Source organism: Molothrus aeneus, chromosome 2 (assembly GCF_037042795.1).
Source record: "Molothrus aeneus isolate 106 chromosome 2, BPBGC_Maene_1.0, whole genome shotgun sequence".
Lineage (NCBI taxonomy): Eukaryota > Metazoa > Chordata > Aves > Passeriformes > Icteridae > Molothrus > Molothrus aeneus.
In genome coordinates, this window is record NC_089647.1 from 96,646,346 (window position 1) to 96,665,446 (window position 19,101).

Sequence of the window (19,101 nt, forward strand, 5' to 3'; positions counted from 1 at the left end):
TGCAGCAGGCTCACAAATACTTTCATTAGCAACTAATTTCTGTATTACTTCTAATTTGCATAGTAGTTCTGAGACATAAAATATTACCCTTATTTGATAAGGCAGGGTGCCTTATTTTGAGGTGCAGGGAAACTGTATCATCTTCCCTTGCCAGAAATTAAGTTTGTGTTCAGAGAAGGTTACACATTTGCTTATTGCATGTTATGTAAGGTCTCCTTTGAACTTGGTGTGTGTGATGTTTCTCAGGAGCATTGCAATAGTGTTACTTTCCAGAATGCACCATCAGACAATGCAAATACTGTCAGTTCTCAAGATCCCAGTTTATGGGAATATGATATTTTCTGAAATATGTTATTGTAAAAATAATGATCGAGTGATGACAAAAATCAGTAAAGCTAGGGGATTTTCAAAGCAGGGACAAGTCTGAAACATCTCTGCTTCGTTCTTCCTGTTGTGCACTGCTACTAGCTTCTGCTCAAACCTTAGGTTTAGTGTCAGTTCTAATTCTTCAGAATTTATCTGACAGATTTATCTCTGTCAACCACAGGATTTGTATGCCATCTCATACCGTAGTTTCTGATGCCTGTACTTAACTGATTTGTTTCCTATCTGCCTCGTTCATCTTTTCATTTTTGGCAAACTGGATTTATCTTGTTTTTATTATTAAATGGAAGGAGTTGCTAAGGAATGAGATCTGGATCCTTTATTACGTTTTAGCATTGTTCCTTGGAAACCTGATTATATCTTGCAAATTAGAGTAACATTTCAAAGGTAATAAATCCTGCATAGCTGGTTAAATATCTCATGTTTTACTTATAGATTCTTACTGAAGCAGAATAATATTATTTCAAACTTTGCCAAGTGTGAAGTGTTCTGCTGTTGCTGTGTGTTCAGTAGTAACTAAACATTTGCCATGCTAGAACAGAATTACTTTGTCTCAAAGACTTTACATTCAGAGTATGATTTTATAACTGTCAGTTAAATAATGACTTTTTGCTAATAATATTTAAATATTTATCACTTCTCAAATCATTGTGATAAAGGGAAGTACTTTTCTAGACAAATTCAAATCCATGTGTGTTAAGTCTCTGTTTATCTTCAGTTTTCAACTACTCGGCTGATACCTGGCTTTTGTTATTTCATGGGCTATAAAATTTGCTTTTGTGTCTGATGCATTGAAAATATGCAGCATATACATATATTTTGTTACTCCTGATAATTGGATTAGAGTCTTGGCAGTCATATTTGCTTTTAAGAGTTTATGGTATAGATCCATTTGCATTTATGAAATGATTTTAATTGATGTTTCTAACTGGAAGTGTTCACAGTATGGGGGTGTGTGTGTGTGTTTTCTCCTCCTCTTCTGGCATCTGAATACCTTACAGCTTTACTCATGTGAGCAGCTTTCATTCATTAAGAATTCTTTGACAGTCTGCTCTGAGATGTTTCTTGACATTTTTTGGTATTTTTCTCTGATGAAAACCTTGTTGCTGATGAAAATGAGACACTGAAATGGAGACAGTGCAGAGAGCTAATTGACCTAGTATCAGATGCCCTTGGGCACAATACATTTTCAGTCATCTCTAGATGAAAACCTTAAAAACAAGTGTGTTGAGTTTTCTCTTCTAAAAAAATTCCCCCTCCTCCCCACCCTATTGCAGATTTTGGCTTCTTATCATTGGTAATGATGCAACTGATCACTTTTGGAAGGTAAATATATTATGTGATTACCTCTGACAGGACTTTCAGTGACTGAAAAGGACTGTTTCTTCAGCAAATCAAAGTTTCAGTGATGCTTACTTGAAATATGTGTTTTTGATGGAAACTAAAAGCAGTGATCAGGAATAATTGCACCGGTGGGCAAGGAACAGGAAACTGAAGCGATGGATTAAAGGGTCCAATTAGGAAGCTAGACCAAAAAAAAAGAATTTGGGGAGTAAACAGGAGTGAAACTATGAGTAAATAGAGCACTTAAGCATTTCCTATAAAGGAAGTTGCTGTAATGATGCAGTGGGCCCAGGAGTACTTCCAAGCTGTGAGGTAGGAGCTGCATTCATAAACCTCCTGACCTGTATTAGATGGGAACATCACAGGCACCAGCTCTTTCAGCTTAAATTCCACAGAGGGGACACCCTGGTGAAAGTGCTGGAGCTTTTGTGAGAGCAGTTGGCCCCCAGTGTTATGACATACGGACAGTCACATTCTGCTGCTTGCTTACAGAAATGGGGGAATATTTAATGTAACCTCTCCCGGAGCTGTAGGGAGGTCCAGGTTTCTGGCACACCTGGGCACAGCACTTGCTGCTGAGCTGCTGCAGTCCCTCCTCTGGGTTACTGGTCCAAAGGGGAGCTACTTGTGAGGTTGGAACCTGAATGTCACCCCAGGATAAAACATTCCCCTGCTGGGCCAGGACTAGCAAATGGAAAATTGGCGAAGTACAAAGAAGCAAGTAAAGGAAGAATTGGTTTTGGTCCACTGAGGGATCTAATATAGATTGCTCTCTGTACAGAAGCAAACTTCCATCAGTTACCAAACCCAGATCTGACAGCAGCATTTTTATAACTAAATCAGGACTTGCCAGTGTCATGTAATGAAACTGAGAATTAAAACTGGGAGACATGCTACTTCTTCACTTGTTGGCTTTCTGAAAAGAAATGTGCTTTTATTGCCTTTATTTTGTAATGTAAACTTCAGTCATTTGAATTATTTTTCAAATTTTTAAAATTAGTTGTAGTTCATGATAAGCATTATTCTTTCAAGTATTTTAAGATGAGCGTGCCTGATGTAAGGCATTGTCCTGCCACTGAGGTGTACCTGCCTGGAGCAGCAGATGTACCATGTGGATAGTCAGGACTCCAGGCAGCAAATGCCTCCTGTGCAGTGTCTGTAGTAGTTGTAAGTCATGGTGGCCTAAGGTTTGCTTTAATTTATAGACATAGGATGTGTTTCTTAGGCAGGGCCATACAGTGAAAGATTGGTGCCATGGGGGCTCTCTGCTTGGGTTTCCACAAACTTCCATCTCTGCTCCTGGAGAATGCCAGAGTAGGAGAAGGCTGCCTTGTCAGCTTGTTAAAGGTGAGTGTTCCTGGGCTTTAGCCAGGGTCATCTTGCAGGTAGAATAGTTTCTAAAGCTTCCTATTTGCCTGAAAAAACTGTCCATTATATGTTATTTGAACTCATTATGAGGTCATATTTCATTTCAGCCCTGAAGGACTGGCCATTTCAGTATCCCTCCTTCACTTCAGGGGATTGTGAGTATATTCTGTAGGCTCTCACTGTTCTCAAATTGTGTGTGTTGGTCCATTGGTAGTTGCTAATTAGAGAAGATAGGTTGATAAACCTCATGTGTGTGTTTCAGTTTCCAAGATTCCCTGAACCCTTAGCATATACTTCATTACCAGAATAATTGAGAGCCTGCACTCAGAGTGATGGGGTAGTATTATACTGGCTTTGTCAAGGCTTGTACTAGGAAAAGAAAGAAAATGATTAAATGATGGAAAGAGGAAAACTCATTTCCTCTTCTTCTGCACTATGGCTTCTTTAGGTTTATTTTTATGCCAAGGGCAAGAAAATCATTCATTTACGGACAATATTTACCTGCTTCTTTTAACCTCTATTGCATAAGATGGCTAAATACAGGAATGCACATGCAATATTTATGTTGTTGCGAGACAAAGATATGCTCTTAACTTGGCCTGATCTTAAAACAAAAGCTCTTTTGGTCAGAATCACTATGGCTTTTATGAAGTCTATAATTATGCTACAGCCAGTAGTGTTAATGATGTTTACAAGTACCTCTCGTTTCCCTTTCCATTTGGGATTAAACTGGTTCTGTATAAACACATACCATGTCTTGATCAACAATGTCACTGAAATATGTAAAGCAGTGCTCATTTCATGTCTAATGTTAACAGTAGCACTTCTTTTTCTGTGAGGTTGCCTTTCTCAGAAAAATTTTGGTTCTTAGTTCATGACCATTGTGACTGAATCTGCATTTTCTCTCCAGATACTTTCCTGGGCTGTGCTTCTGTTCTGAAGAGCTACTAGGAAATGAATGGCAATTCATTCAGTGTTTTGCAGGGCTCAGCCACCTGCTGTCAGAATAGGTCAGAGGATAAACTGTGACTCATTGCAAGAGAGTTCATCTCAACTGGTGGCCACAGTGAGACCTGAAGTCACTGGAGTTATGCAGCAGCTCTGGAGAGGGATTTAACAAAGACTTTATGCAATACTGGCAAAAATATGTGGAAAGCATAGCATAAGAAATCATGGGAAATTCTCCATTTCTCTTTGCCCAGTAAGATATTAACCATGATGCAAGCACCTTCTTTAAGGTGAAGATCACCTTGTTATTTCAAAACTGGTTATACTTCTCTGTCTTCTGTTTGACTTTTGCAGGCATAGTTAGAGTCTGGACTTTCGTGTTGCACAGAAGTCAACTCACCTCTTCTTTCCTTCAAACTGCATAGGGTCAATGTGACTGTTAAATTGCAAATATTTTGATAAGGGCTGTTTTGATAACATGCAAAAAAGACTTGCTGCAAAGAATAAAATGGCTGAAGATAGAAAAAATACTTAATTTCCTTGAACTTAACAGGATAGACTACTTAGACCCCTGATTTCAATTTCTGTCTTACCCTTTTTCTAAGCACTTTCCTTTCTTCCTTTGTCTTTCGAGGAGGGAATTTAAAAGATGAATATCCAAAGCTAGAAAAAAGGTATTAAAAATAGTGCTCTAAAATATTAAAAAGTTTTGAAATAAGTAATTTAAATGGAAAAACCATCATGTCATTGGTGATTGCTTTAACTTCAGTAAATATTTTTTAAGGAATTTTCCCTTGAAAAAATCCAGTGTTTGGGTACATTGAAATGCATGGGTATCCTGCAGTAATTCAGAGTGGAGTCTTTTTGCTCTCTCTTATTTGCCTTTCCCCATCTCAGCAGGGTGTACCCCAAAACAATACATTGACTAATTTTCTTAGTCTCTTTTGGTACTGCAGTGGACTAACCTTGACTTAATATGGATTGGGTGGAATTGACTCAGAGCAGTGTCTGGCTGCTGGTCACTGGTACAGGGCATGTTTCAGGGAAATTGGAAGGCTCTCCTTTTTAATGCTCCTGGGGGTATCTTGAGTTATTTACCAACATTTTTAGTGAACATATTACCTGTAAGAAATGTTTTACTGTTATCGCGTGGAGTCATAGCTCTTTCAGATAGCATGGGTTGTTTTATTGTTTTATTGATATTTAGGATAATTGGGATGTAAACTTTATTTAGCATGCTTGATCATCAGGAAGGCATAGAGGTCTTTAAGTAAATATTAGTATCTTGCAGCATTTTCCTGTTGCTCTAAGTAGATAACATAATCTTTTCTGGCCTTTTTTTTTTCTTCTTTTTTTTTTTAAAGAGATATTTGACTCATATGTCACGTAGCTGCAAATCAAAAATCTAATCCTGCAAACAGCAAAGCACGCAAGAAATTCTCTCAGATAAGGATTTTTACTGACATGGAGATTGCTGAGGTGAACAGTGGTTCACTGCATGTAGTAAGAAATCCTTGAGTGGAATCATTGGCTCTTAGAAGTGTGAAGGTGTCTGACAATTGTCAGCTTTAAAGTATTTTTTACCTTTATATAAAGAATTACTTCAATGAAAGCACTTCCATGTGTCTTATCAGAGAAAATAAGAATTCTCCAAGTGTTTCTTTTAAAAGCTTTTCTCAGAGGTCTTACTATGCAGAATACTCCTCTTCTTGTATCTAGAACAATTTTCAGAGACTTTGATGAGGCAGTTTATTCTGATATGCACCATAGGAGTCTTTAAATAAAATACAAATAGATTAAAATTCGTATGATACTACCTTTAAAAAAAAATAATTTCTTCATCAGTAGGTCCTGCAGGAATAATATAAAATTGTATCACAATAATCTTTTTTCTTCCACACTGATACTTTTTGCTTTTAATGACATTAGCCTAGTTTAATACTCCATACCATTTGGCTCAGTAATAGTATCAGGTATTTAGGTCCAGCCAATTCATATTAGGAGTTACTCAGTTTCTATGTAATGCAAATATTTCTACAGATCTTTCAACAAAGCTGTAACTTTGTATCTCAACAACCAACTTCATGTGCTAAATATGGGGTACACTGTTCTGTGGAGAATTCCCTGTACTTTGAGTGTATTTCCTCATCCTCAGCTGTTTTGTGTTCCTAGGGACTGAGTCTGCTTGGTGTCGAGGTTTGGTTTCAACTCTGGCTGTGGGCGGCCTTGCCCAGTGTCACCTGTGACAACCTGGAACTGGTGGTGCCTCGCTGTAAATAGCAGTGCCCCACAAGGTTCAGTGCTGTTTAATTTCTTCATCAATGGCTTGGATGAGGGGGAGATGCCTCCTCAGCAGGTTCACTGGGGACACAAAGCTGTGAGGAGTGGCTGAGACCCCAGAGTGCTGTGCAGCCCTTCAGAAGGACCTCGACAGGGTGCGAGATGGGCAGGGAAAAACTGCCTGGATTTCAGCAAAGGCAGGGACCTGCACCTGGGAAACAGCAACCCCCTGTGCCAGGACAGGCTGGGAGTGACCTGCTGGAAAGCAGCTCTGTGGAGAAGGACCTGGGGGTGCTGGTGGACAACCATCTGTCCATGAGCCAGCAGTGTGTCCTGGGGGCCAAGAAGGCCAGTGGGATCCTGGGGGGCATTAGGGAGAGCATTGCCAGCAGGAAGGTGATCCTGCCCTCTGCTCAGCCCTGGTGAGGCCACATCTGGAGTGCTGTGTCCAGCTCTGGGATCCTGAGGCAGGAGCCTCTTATGAGGAATGGCTGAGAGAGTTGGACCTGTTCAGCCTTGAGGAGAGACAATTGACAGGGGACCTAAACAATGTCTGTCAGTATCTGCAGGGAGGTGTCAAGAGGATGGAGCCAGGCTCTGCTTGGTGGTGCCAGGCAGTAGGACAAGAGGCAATGGGCAGGAACTGAAGCACAGGAAGTTCCACCTGAATGTGAGGAAGAACTTCTTAACTGTGTGAGTGGCCACACAGTGCAACAGGTTGCCCAGAGAGGTTATGGAGTCTCCCTCATGGGAGACATTCAAGAACCATCTGGACACAATCCTGTTGGATCAGATGTCTCTACCAGTGGTCCCTTCCAACCATACCCATTCTGTGATGAATTTACTTGATAACACTGAATAATTCCACTAGGATGTCATAAAAGTCCTAAAAATGATGGGAGATGTAGTTGATAGTCCACTGCTCAGTGTCTGAGTGGCCAGCTGGTTACTTTGTGTGGAGAACTTCAGTGGGTCTTTGTGGAATGAGTAGTATTAGGAAATTTTAATTGCTGTGCTGCTGCTTTGATGCAAAATTCAAGAGAGTAAACTGAAGGAAGTAATTTTGGTCTTGTGTGTTTTGCTTTTGATCTTCTGAATAAATTAAAGTTTACTGTAAATTTATCAAAGTTAGGAAACTCAAGCCAAAATCATTACTGAAGTCATGCCCTTAGCAAACCTGGTAAAACAACACTCATAAAAGTTTTGAGTGCTCCTCCTGTAGTTTCTTTCTTCCTTTTTATGGCCATATTGTTTCTGGTTTGCAGGTTATTATCCCACCTGCCATCTGCATATGCTGAGACATTATCTTATGTTAGATCTATACTTTCACATCATACGTGTATATGCACACTAAATTTATAAAATACATTAATCACAAGATACTCTTCGATGTTAGAAATGAGTGTGCTGTAGATAAACATATGTTTAGGAGCTTTAGATTCCCTGGATTTGAAGGGCATTAGGCTTGCTAATGTGGGCATAGGCTCTGTGTTGGGCTTATGCTTTTTGGTTTTTTTTTGACAATTTGGATATAAAGATTAAAAAGTAATGTTGCAAGGTTAGTCAGAAGGAGTGAATGGGACCTAGTAACTAGAAATGGAAGTATTGATGAGAATTTGTCCAAGTGTGTTGTGGTTTGAAAAACCTCTTTCTTTCATGCTGACATCAAAAACACTGCTCAGATATAGATAATTCAGTATTCTTGAGACTGAAAAAGCTCTTTCTTTCATGCTAACATCAAAAACACTGCTCAGATATAGATAATTCAGTATTCTTGAGACATTAATTGAAAGATCAAGCACCATAAAGCAGCAGTGCAAACTTCCTTAATTTAGTCTCATAACTGTGTATTATCCCTGGCCAGTAAAGGTAATTTACTGTAAATCACTGTGATTCTTGTCCTTCCTGATAACACCATATCACATTGTCAGTTTGAAACACTGCCTGCTCATTTTTGCTTGCAAACTGTGCTGCTTCTTTTTTTGTACATATATGTACAAAGATCTCAGTATCTGTTTTATACATGCAAACTGTATGCCTTATTTGCAAATGTGTCTTGACAAATGTATTTTCCAATTAGGAATGTGAGTGGATTCTACTGATGGGACTTTATAAGAGATACATACATTTGTGTTCAGATAGAAGCAAATTTTGAATTCTTCTGGATATGCTGCTAGTTTTCTGCATGGATATTCCATATTAGAAGTTAAAAGTAGTATCTGTATGGATAGTAGGATATATCTGTCTTAGTGTTTGTTAGTATGGATAGTTAGTATTAGTAGTATCTGTATGGATACTGAAATTTTGATATATAAATATCATGTACATAGATCCCAACTGCAAACACCAGGAAATAGTTGTCCTGGTTTGCAGATTCCTTACTTTTTGTCAGTATAAGTCAAGCATGGACTCAGTCAAAAGTATGTGTATTTTATATTCCAGGTGTCACAGACCAGGAACCTCACTAGAATTGTGCCTGATACTTATCTGCAATTTCAGGGAAGCATAACCTTTTCCATTGTGAGAGACCCAAGGGCCAAAGTGATACATTCAGATCCTGCTAATGAGCACAGAGGACAGAAAACCATTTTGCAAGCTGGGACAAATTACACTGATGCAGTTTAATAGAATGCTGAGTGGTGCTGCAGTTTTGCATGAGATGGGTCATGATCAGACTTGGGAGAACTGGGTGTAGGATGGATTTTCATCAGTTCTGTTGTAAAATGAAACCCAGGCCAGCATGGGGACAGGTTTTCCCCTCACTGCTGCTGGGCAGTGAGGTAGCTGTGGAGAGTATCTGCCTCTTCCTGGAGCTGACTCAGCTCAGCTGGCCAGCAGGAACATGCTGGGTCATGCCAATTCAGTTGCTTCTGGTCCATACCTTCCTTCAGCAATGCATGAAAGTGCTCTGAAAACATAAATATCTAGAAGGTACATATTTCATCTGTGGAAGCAATGTAGAGAGTTGTCTACAATTTCTCTGAGGTAGTGTACAGCTGCAGTATTTAATTTTATAAACATTGAATTCTACACCATGGGCTATTAGCAGAAGTGATCCTGTCTGCCTTAGCTATTTCTGAGCTGTTTCCAGTACCAGTAGTGGGTTACCCTGTGAAGCTGGATCTAAACAGGAAATGGTTGAGGTATATATGTGATAATGAGTGAAAAAGAGAAACCAAGTTTGAGTGTAGCTAAGATATTTATTTTCTGAGAAGGTAGTGTTCTTCTTCACTAGAATGCTTGCTTTATTTATAGAAAAAAGCTCCCATGTCCTTAGCTCACAGGACAGTTCTGGCTCTGCTAGTTGCTTGGTAGAAAAAATACTTTTTGGAATGTGACTGCAAAACATTCATGGCATTTCTTGGCAAATAAGATATCCTGAGCATTAAGGGAAAGTAGTTCTTGTTTTGTCTAGTTCTAGTAATGTTTATGTTTTGGGCAAACTTTCCACAAAGATTGGATTTTTGGGAGTATTTGATTGTAATAGTGAAACTAACACTATGATGTGAGTAGCTAAAACCTACTGACTTGTGTAAGCACTGCAAAGCTGTTTGGTACCAACCAGTTAGTCCCTTTGTCCATCATGATTCTTTGACTTTGTGCTTCTGCATTTTTAGGTTTTCTATGCCTTTTTCTTGTGAAACCAGGAGACTGACACTTCCAGTATGATCTAAACTTTTGAACAAAAAGAACATTCAAATTAGAAACTCAGAATCCTGTATACATTTTTCAGGAGAGTATATCGGTGTTGATGTGAGCTTCTGTAGAAGTGGTTATCACTGGGCAGCTTTGGCTCTGGCAGCTGAGAGCAAGTATGTGTGAGAGGAGGTGGCCTAGTGACTTGTCTGGATAAAATTGCCCCAAAAAGGCACTTTCAGTGCTGGCTGAGGACATAGAGACAAAGTAGGTGGAGGTTTGGCCTTTCTGGGTATCTTCTGTGTGACTCCTCAGCAGGCTGGTGTGGTAGACAAGTGGCCGTGTAGAACCATCCATTTAGAAATTATTTTTGAGTGCAAGCACAGGCATTTGTTGTGGAGTATCCAGAGTGCTTGTTACTGTGCACTGTGTAGTTCATGTGCTTGCTGCTGGAGTTCAGAGGTGTATATTTAGGGTTAAGAATCTGAAAGTCTCAGTTGCTAATTCAGCTCTGCAAGCCCTCAGTGCCTTGTCTGAGACAGGTCACGCTTATCTTTATCTCAATATGCAAATATCTAAACTGAGAAGAACATCTGTTAAGATCATAGGAGGTTGTGTAGATGATTTAATGGTTGTAGCAGTCTGAATTAGGTAAAGTGCTGTGATAATGCCACCAAGATGGCTCTAAGCCACCAGTGTGGTGCTGCTGTGAGTCTAATGTGCTTCTGCAGTGCATTAGACATGATACTTCTGTAGAGAGGGAGAAATGCTAATAGCATTTCCTAAAGCCTTCCTGAGACCTCATTTGTAATGTTGTGTCCAATGATCCTTTGCAGTGAGCAGAAAGATGGACTTGGATTGGAGCAGGTGTGCAGACATTTTAATACGCTGCACAGGAGATTTGTTATGGAATGACAGTAGAAAGTTAAGTTATGAGATGAGTCTTTGGATTTAAAGTTTTGAGGTCTCCAAGGGGTCTGAAGGGAGACTGAAACTTGTTTGTTTGATTGTTTTGATTATATTTATTTGGCATTAACAAGATGCTTCAGTCTTTCCAGTGGTTGCTAGTGGATAAGAGAAGCATGCTTTTTTCTGCCCTTCTTCCAAACCTTTTAATAACCCTTTAATAACAACGTATTTTACTTGTCCTGTTCTAGTCCCCACCTTTTAACATTCATCATGGAGCCAATTACTAGATCTGGGGTCAGGAATGAATTGGTCCCCTCAGGAAAGAGAACATACAATGGATATTTTTGTTCTTTTTTTGTTGTGTTAAACACAGTCCACTTACCGTGATCATTTAGAAGTTGCTACTTAGCAATTACTAAAAACATGCAGCTATTGCAAGACATAGAAAACAGCAAGTTGTAAAGCTATAGTGTAATTGTAGCCTTTCCTATAGCTGTTTTGCCTTTTGTAGGGTATTGAGAAGCAGTTTGTGGGGTTTAGATACACAATGGGAACTGCAGGACTGAGCATTCATCGTGTGCTTGCCTGCAGTAGCATGTTCCTCCCAAAAGGGTCATCCCATGTCTCTGAGCTGTGCTGAGGCACAGGGGAATGCTGGGTTGGTGGTCCAGTGGAGCTGTAGCATTCTCTCTGCTACTCAAACTGTACTGTTTGGTGCAGAGAAGTTTCTCAGTCATTTGTCACCTCCTGTAGCCCAGAAGAACCGTTCTCAGTGATGTCTTACAGTTTGGTTATCACTCTGCCTTTGCATTTTTGGCCCTTCTGTGAGAAAGTAGACTTGCAGGGAAGTCAGCATGTCATCAATGACCTCACATTCAGGGAGGGAACTACAGAAGCAAAATGAGATGTGAAATTCTTTCAAAAGCTCTAAATTTGGTATTAGGTAACCAGAATGTGGGCAGGAAGCAAAGAAAAATAACTGCTTCCATTAGGTTGTCTTGTTTTTTTCAGAAAGCTGCAGCCTGAGAGGGGCATAGTATTTATAACATATTCATGGCATAGCTGCTTCCTGGTAAATGTGCAACAGGAGGAAGTGTTGTTCTTAAATTAGTAAGTGAAAAAGTGGCTGATAAAGGATGGGCTACAGATTTCTAGATTTTATTCCAGACAGGATTTAAAGAGAAGGTTTCTTTTCAGTGTCTAAGTGGAGGGCCAGATAAAAAAGTAACATATAACTTCCTGGTGTTGATAGGCTCAGTCCACCACCAAACATTCAGCTGGCTGTGAAAAGACTCTGTGCTTTATGTGATTATGGTAATTTTGAAAAAAAAAATCTTAGGGAATGGCTATAATGTAAGCCTGGGTATTTGTAACATACCTTGTTAGGCAGTGGAGTGCTCTCAAGGAAGAGAACTAGTAAAGTAGGATATTGTTCCTGCTTCTGCTAGTAACTTGCCATGTGGTTTTACACATATTTCAAAAGGAGACAAATAACTTTGAGTAGATCATTAATGTTATAATTGAGGCCAGTTGAATGTCACTTTTATTTTGTACCATAAAAAAGCAGTAGCTCCCATTCAGGATGAATTCTCTTTCAAAAATGAACTGAGTTCAAAAGACTGTACTTCTGCTTGTCTGACTAAATGTAATAGCAAATCTTTCAAAAATTCTGGCCATAACATTTACATTAAACTGTCAAAATGGATCTGACTTACAATTTACTTTGAGATCAAATACAAAAAATGTGCAAATGTGCTAGAGATTGTGTTTTAATTGAAGGGATTTATACTGTGGAAAATTTCTTTCTGTTCAACACCTTACAGATCATCAGTCTGGGTGGAAGAATGCACTGAAACCTTTCATGGACAATTGTGTGACAGCAACTGCACTGTTTATATTTAAATATCTCTGTTACTTTCTAGCAATGCCCTTCACTGTGGATTCCTGTAATTAGTGGTTCCTGAAAGTATCAACACCTCCTCTCTCCCTCAGCTCTCTGAAGTGTGAAGCTCAAGGATCAAAGAAATGTTAACTATATTGGCTGTAGGTTGTATAAAGTGTAATCCCAGATCACTTGTTTGCTGGAATGTTCTAGGACTTCCCTGTGTGGCCAAGCTAACTAGCACCAGCCAGGCTATAACAGCTGTAGTGATGATGCTAAAACCTGCTTGCTCTATAGAGAGAGATTTTCTGAGGTGAGCTGGGATTCTCTTGGATGAAGATTGTTAAGCAAAAAACCTTTTTATTGCCAAATCCTCCCCACCAGACCCTTTCATGGAAAATTTAGTTCATTGTATGATTCTGTCACCATTGCAATGGCAAATTTTCCATGTCAGGAATCCATTAGATGGTAAGAATCATTATTTTCCTTCTTCTTGCAGGCTCTGGGGAGGCACAGGCACTTCTGATTTTGACAAGGTGGGGAAAGGGTGATTCTTGTCTTCGTACTTGTGGTTTTTGGGGAAAAATGTTGGACCTTCATTTGTAAATTATTGTCTTCAGCTTTCTGGCAAGGACCTTTGTGTGGGTGTGAACTGAGTATATTTTTTGTGTCGCTGGTGATGGAAACTAGAATATAAACACTGTGGTACAAGGGATGCCAGGATCTTGTGAGGAAGGGGAAAAGATTCAGAGTAAAAAGATTTCCTAAAATAAAAGGAGACAGGTACTTAGAGTTGTTATATGACTTTTTGATCAGTTTACTGCTGGCTTTTTTTTTTTTTTTTTTGTATTTTGAGGGGTTTCATGTTGTGTATGTGTTGGGTTTTTTGTTCTTTATTTAATTCAGAATCAATCTACTACTAATAGCTGTGTTATTAATTTCCTGTTATCCTAGCTAGCAAACCCATTTGACTATACTGATTAATAGGATGCTCAGAGTGCCAGCTTTGGAGTAATGCCTCAGATCACAAGTGATAATTGCCTTCTGTATGAGTTGTAGTCATTGCATTAGTTAAGTTTTGAAGCCCAGTTCCCAGAGCATGATTCATATTGACTGTCTTCCTTTCTCCATGGGAAGTGACAGTGGTGAATTTCCTGGGTTAGGCAATACTGGGGATGGGAGTCAGGATAACTAAATCTCTTTCTGCGCTCAACACCAGCAGGAAATATAAGAAGTGGAAGAACAAGCAATTCTCTGAATTAAATATATTCATGTGACTGTTTGAGACCTCTTCAGAAGAAATGAGAAAAAAATACAATCTTACATTATCCTAACACATATGTTTCAGTGTTGAGTGCTTATCAAGATCCAAGTATTTTGAGCATTTTTATTTCCCTGTTGCGTTTGGGATCAAATAAAGATAATTAGACACCACTTTAGCATGAAAGTGTACTTAACTCAGTGTGGCTCAACAGAGGAATGAGTGATTTATTTGTAAAAACTATGTTCATTAGTGATACTAAATTTATACCTAATAATTTTTTTTATGTTGGACAAAAAAAGGTTGTGGGAAGGTTATGTTGTTGTAGTGTACTTAAATATTTTTGATAATTTGCTATTTAAATATAAAAAAGTAACTATTCTGCAGGATTTTTTTCAGTTAAATCAGGGAGATACTTTTTCTTTTTAGATTCAATGTTTGAAGAACCAAAACATAATAGAAATTTCTCTTCAGCAGAACACTTCTGGCACTGAATCATTCACCTGTAGTAAAGTATGTTCTTATTAAATGGCCAAAGTAGCAGTAGTACAGTAGTAGCATAGGAGGGGTGTGTCCATAATCCAGGAGTGCAGCACAGGCTGGTATCCCCCCACCTGGGAGGCAGCTCCATGGAAAGGGACTGGCTGTTGTGGTGGGCAGTGGGCTCTGTGTGAGAGAACAGTGCTGCTGTGGCAAGGGATGCTGGGCTGCAGCAGCAGGGGAATCGCCAGCAGAGATAAGGTAAAAGTCATTGTCCCGCTCTACCCTGTGCTTGCCAAGCCACACCTGGAGTGCTGTGCTCACTTTTGGTCCCCACTATGCAAAAATGTGAGGACAGGCAGGCTGGGGAGGGTCCAGAGAGGGGCCACAAAGGTGAGCAAAGGTCTGGGGAGCTGCCATGTGAGGAAAGGCTGAGAGAATGGAGTTTGTCCAGTCTTGTGCAAAGAAGGCTCAGTGGCTACAGAGATGGTGGAGACTCCCTTTTTACAATGAGTCCTATGGAAAAGATGAAGGATAATGATTAAAAGTTACTCTTTTAATACTCTTGGTGAGATGCTGATTGAACACAAGAGGAAAAATTTTCATAATGGGAACAATAATATCCCCAGGAAAGCTGTGGATTCCTCAGCATTGGACACTTCTAAGATTGTCTGGATAGGGTGCTGGGCCATCTTACCTAGACTGGGCTTCTGCCATGGAAGGTTGTATCAGACAATTCAAGAGGTCACTTCCAACCTGGTATTCTGTAATATTCTAAAATCATCTTAAATTCAGCCTAAGAGCTCTTAACCCACCCACACACCAAAGGCAGTGAAGTTTGAGACAGAATAGGAAGATGTCTTTGGTTAGCTCATACTTTCTGACAAAAATAGATGAAGGTATGCTACAGTCTACTTTCTTCTGTAGAATAATAAGAAGAACATTTATCCTTGGTAAATAGTGCCAAGAAAACCCTGTTTTTAATTAAAACTCCTTTTCCCCTCGCCCACAGTACTTAATATATTTGACTGAATCAAGGGCTGTTTTCTCTTTGAAAAAAATGTTGTAAAAAACTATACTCAACTTGCTGTTAACTTAGATGTAGATTGAGTTTAGGTTGAGACTTAGACTCTAAGTAACTTTATTGTGGTTCATTGTAGAAGGAATTTGTTTTTAAATTTAAAAGAGTGGATGGTGTTAATCTAACAGCAAGACAGAAGTAGCTACAGTCCACAAAGCCTTCATACAGCTGCCTTTACATCTAAATATATAGGTGTCTGTAGTGAGGTATTTAAATGGCTAAAATTCTATTTCTGCACTGCTGGTTTGGCTTTTCTTCTGCCCCAGTTCTTCTGGGATCCTGAAATTAAGTGTTCCTGCTCATTAGCCCTTGTACAGATCTCTTTAGCACCCGTCATTAGAAGTGAGTTCTGCACAAAGCGTAGCAGCCATGGCTGTGGCAGGCTAATCACAAAGACTGCCTAGGAACCAGGAAAACACATGGAGTTAGTTGTTGAGAAGAAATTTGGAAACTGCCAGGGCAAAAGAGAAGCACAGGAAGTGAGTGGGGGAGTAAAGAAGTGGGAAAAACATTGGAAGGTGAAAAGCGATATGGAAACACAAACAGATCTGTGAAGGGTGCAGAAAGCTGAGAGATGGAAAGGAGTGCTGGTACAGGAGAGCTGGAAGCTAAGGGACTCTGGTTACTGGGTGGGAGCAATATATTGTATAATGAAGTGGTTGAGAATGCTCAAGTGGTCACTGAAAGGAGGGAGGACTGGGATCCCAAATAGGAAACTGAGCCTAAAGACAAGAGCGGATGGGGGAAGTAGCACATGTCCACAGGATTGGCAATAATGAGCCTGGGATGAGAAGTTTTGAGGAAGACTGAGTATAGGTACTGAGCAAGATGGAACTTCTCCATTTCAATGGCTACTGTCTTAGAAAAGCCAAGCTCAGAAAGCTGCCTTGAGTAAAGAGCTACCAAGAGTAAGTCCTGCAAAGCTGGGAGGGCACAGAATTGTCTAAAATATCTTAACTGAGCTTCCCTGGACATTTGCATTATAATATAATTTTAAATTCTATGATCTCAGAATTTTATGGTCTTTCCAAGTGCAACAGATGTGTATGAAGACTGCAGCAAAGAAGGACAGGTCTCTGGAAACCTACTTTTATTTGTTGTAGAACAAGCCCTAAGACAGATAGTGAATGGGGCAGTTCACAAGTGAGGGGAGATGTGTGTCACCTTAATCAGGAAATTAGATGGATACAGCTTCTCCAGGAAATTAGTTAAGGTATTATAGAAAGCTAAATACTCTGAAAAAATGCGTTTTAGGAACCTGGTTGAACAGCAAAGTTTGTAATGCTCCTGATTCTGAAGTTTTCTTGTCTCTGGGATCACATGATGCCCTTGCAGGGGTGTGTTGTTACCTGGCAGCACCAAAGGGAGCTCTGTCCCAGAACAGGCATTTCTGTCCTCAGAGTGCTGTTCTGGAGAGCACAGGGTGACCTGGAGCACTGTGTGTGTAGAGCTGTGCTGTGACCATGTGGAATGCAGCCCCTGGGTCGAGTTTCACGACTCTCTTCTAGCTCCTTATTCACTGACTGAGGTTGGGGTCCCGTGGAAAAAAACCCTCTTCCTTATCGCCTAATACAAAGTCAGGCAAACTAGATTTGAACAAGGGTGCCCAATTAACTGCAAATCCTTGGAAAAAAAACAGAAAAAAACTTCTGAAGAGCTTACCTTAAAAATTTGTTAGTTTCCACATCATTGGATGATACCTATCTTACATTAGGATTTTATTTAGGGTGTTGATGTGTGTATATAGCTTGTTGACTTCTGTTTCTTTAAATGGTGTGCTTTCCATACATTTCTTGTGGGAAAATATGTGCAAAAAACCTAGGAAAATCTAGGAAGTATGGTTACAGTCAGTTTTTTAATTTCTGTTGACTTGTGGTAAAATCTTCTTTGAAAAATTGTACCTTGCTTAATTTCCCACTTATATATTTGCTTGCATGATGGAGAAGACAAAAAAATGATTTTCTTTTGATCTGATGTAATTGGAGCTGTGTTTTAAGGGAGCTAATTCAATCTTATCTGATTATATCCTTACCATGGTCAAAAGTAAGGCTGCAATTGCTATTTAAGGAGACTGGTTACAGAGGTTGTGTCATATCAAATACATTGCTTTTCTACTCTCTTACTGTTAAATGGGCTGCTCTAAATTAGATGGTCTAATTCTGGAAAATTTGAATATGTGCAGGTGGACTTTTGTGTCAGCAAAGCCACACTTATTTAATTGGTGCTCCATATGTCTGCAAAAATTGATTCCATATGGTTGAATGGCACATTTTGAAAATGTTTTTTTAATTCATACTAGTGCCAGGAGAAAGAATAACTCTATTTTTTGAGCTCCTTAACTAAGTGACAGTGCACCTGTACACGAACCTTCTTTCAATTTTTAAAGCAGCAATTGAATACGTAGGATTTGCTTGTCACATGTTAACAGCTTTAAAGTAGTTTAAATACATGGCTAACAAAGGCTTAACTGTGTGCTCTGTGTTTATACTCCTAAAAACAAGTGATGAAATATACCTTTCATTTAGGGTCATGGTAAATCTATATATATATATATACTGGTCAAATAAAACCCATTTTTTTACATGGGGGAAAACAACTTTGAGTTTGCTTGAGGTTAACCATATTGATGGGAAATAAACCTGTGAGAAAAACTGGAGATCTGAATTTTTAAATTGGGGCCATAAAAGTTGATATAATCAAGAGATGAGCTTATGAGGAGTAATGTAAATTGATTTTTTTATTTGTTTCTTTTTATTGTGCACAGGTACCTAAGGATAAAACTGGCCTGAAGGGAAAATCTGGGGCAAACTGGGGACCTTGACCGTTCCTGCACCTGAGTAAGTGAATACTTAGTGGAAATCAGCTTTACAAAATGTTAAGACTGTGAAGTATTTTTCAGCATCTCTGTGCCTAATTGCTGTTGTAAGTTTAGACAAGACTTTGGCTTTTGAGTTGACTAAGACCAGAAGTGGTAGGGTACCTGCAAGGGAGGGAATGTGCTGTAGAGCCTTCAGTGCTTTGTGGTATGTTTTGTTTTTATTGCTACCCTTGAAGTCTCCATAGAATGAAACATAGCTTATGAACAGGATTCCTTGATATTTTGATGTTTTGCCTTTGCAGTTATTTATTTTCAGATGTCTAATGTTCTTAAAGCTTAACTTGATTTTGCTGGTTTGTAATCATAGTAAGGAACTGAGACTCAGCAGAACTGAAGGTCAGGCCCAGTTAAATATGAGGTCAGCAGAGGCTGAAGGCTGAGTAGATGACCTCGTGGAAGCTTCTCTTGGAAAGGATGAATGCTCATTTCATGAGGGGTGTTTTTTGAGACAAAAACTATTGTCTTGATTGGGGTTTGCTTTCACTAAAACAGGACAGTGACAGCTTTTCTTCATCTTGGATGGGGCATGTGGTAGACATTCCTTGGTATCTGGAGTCCCCCAGTCCCAAACCCAGCCTACACAGTTTTCTGAAAGGCAGGAAGAGAGTTTTCCATTTATGCACACAGCTTTCTTTCCTGGCAACCCAAGC

General features: G+C 39.4%; 1 protein-coding gene across 1 annotated transcript in view; it reads left to right on the forward strand.

Moving 5' to 3' along the window:
- TBL1X (transducin beta like 1 X-linked) overlaps positions 1–19,101 on the forward strand; it is a 195,841-nt gene that overhangs the window by 37,160 nt on the left and 139,580 nt on the right. The window contains exon 2 of the mRNA XM_066545344.1: positions 18,338–18,410. The gene's annotated coding sequence lies outside the window, so the exon portion shown is untranslated. The remainder of the gene's footprint in view (positions 1–18,337; positions 18,411–19,101) is intronic.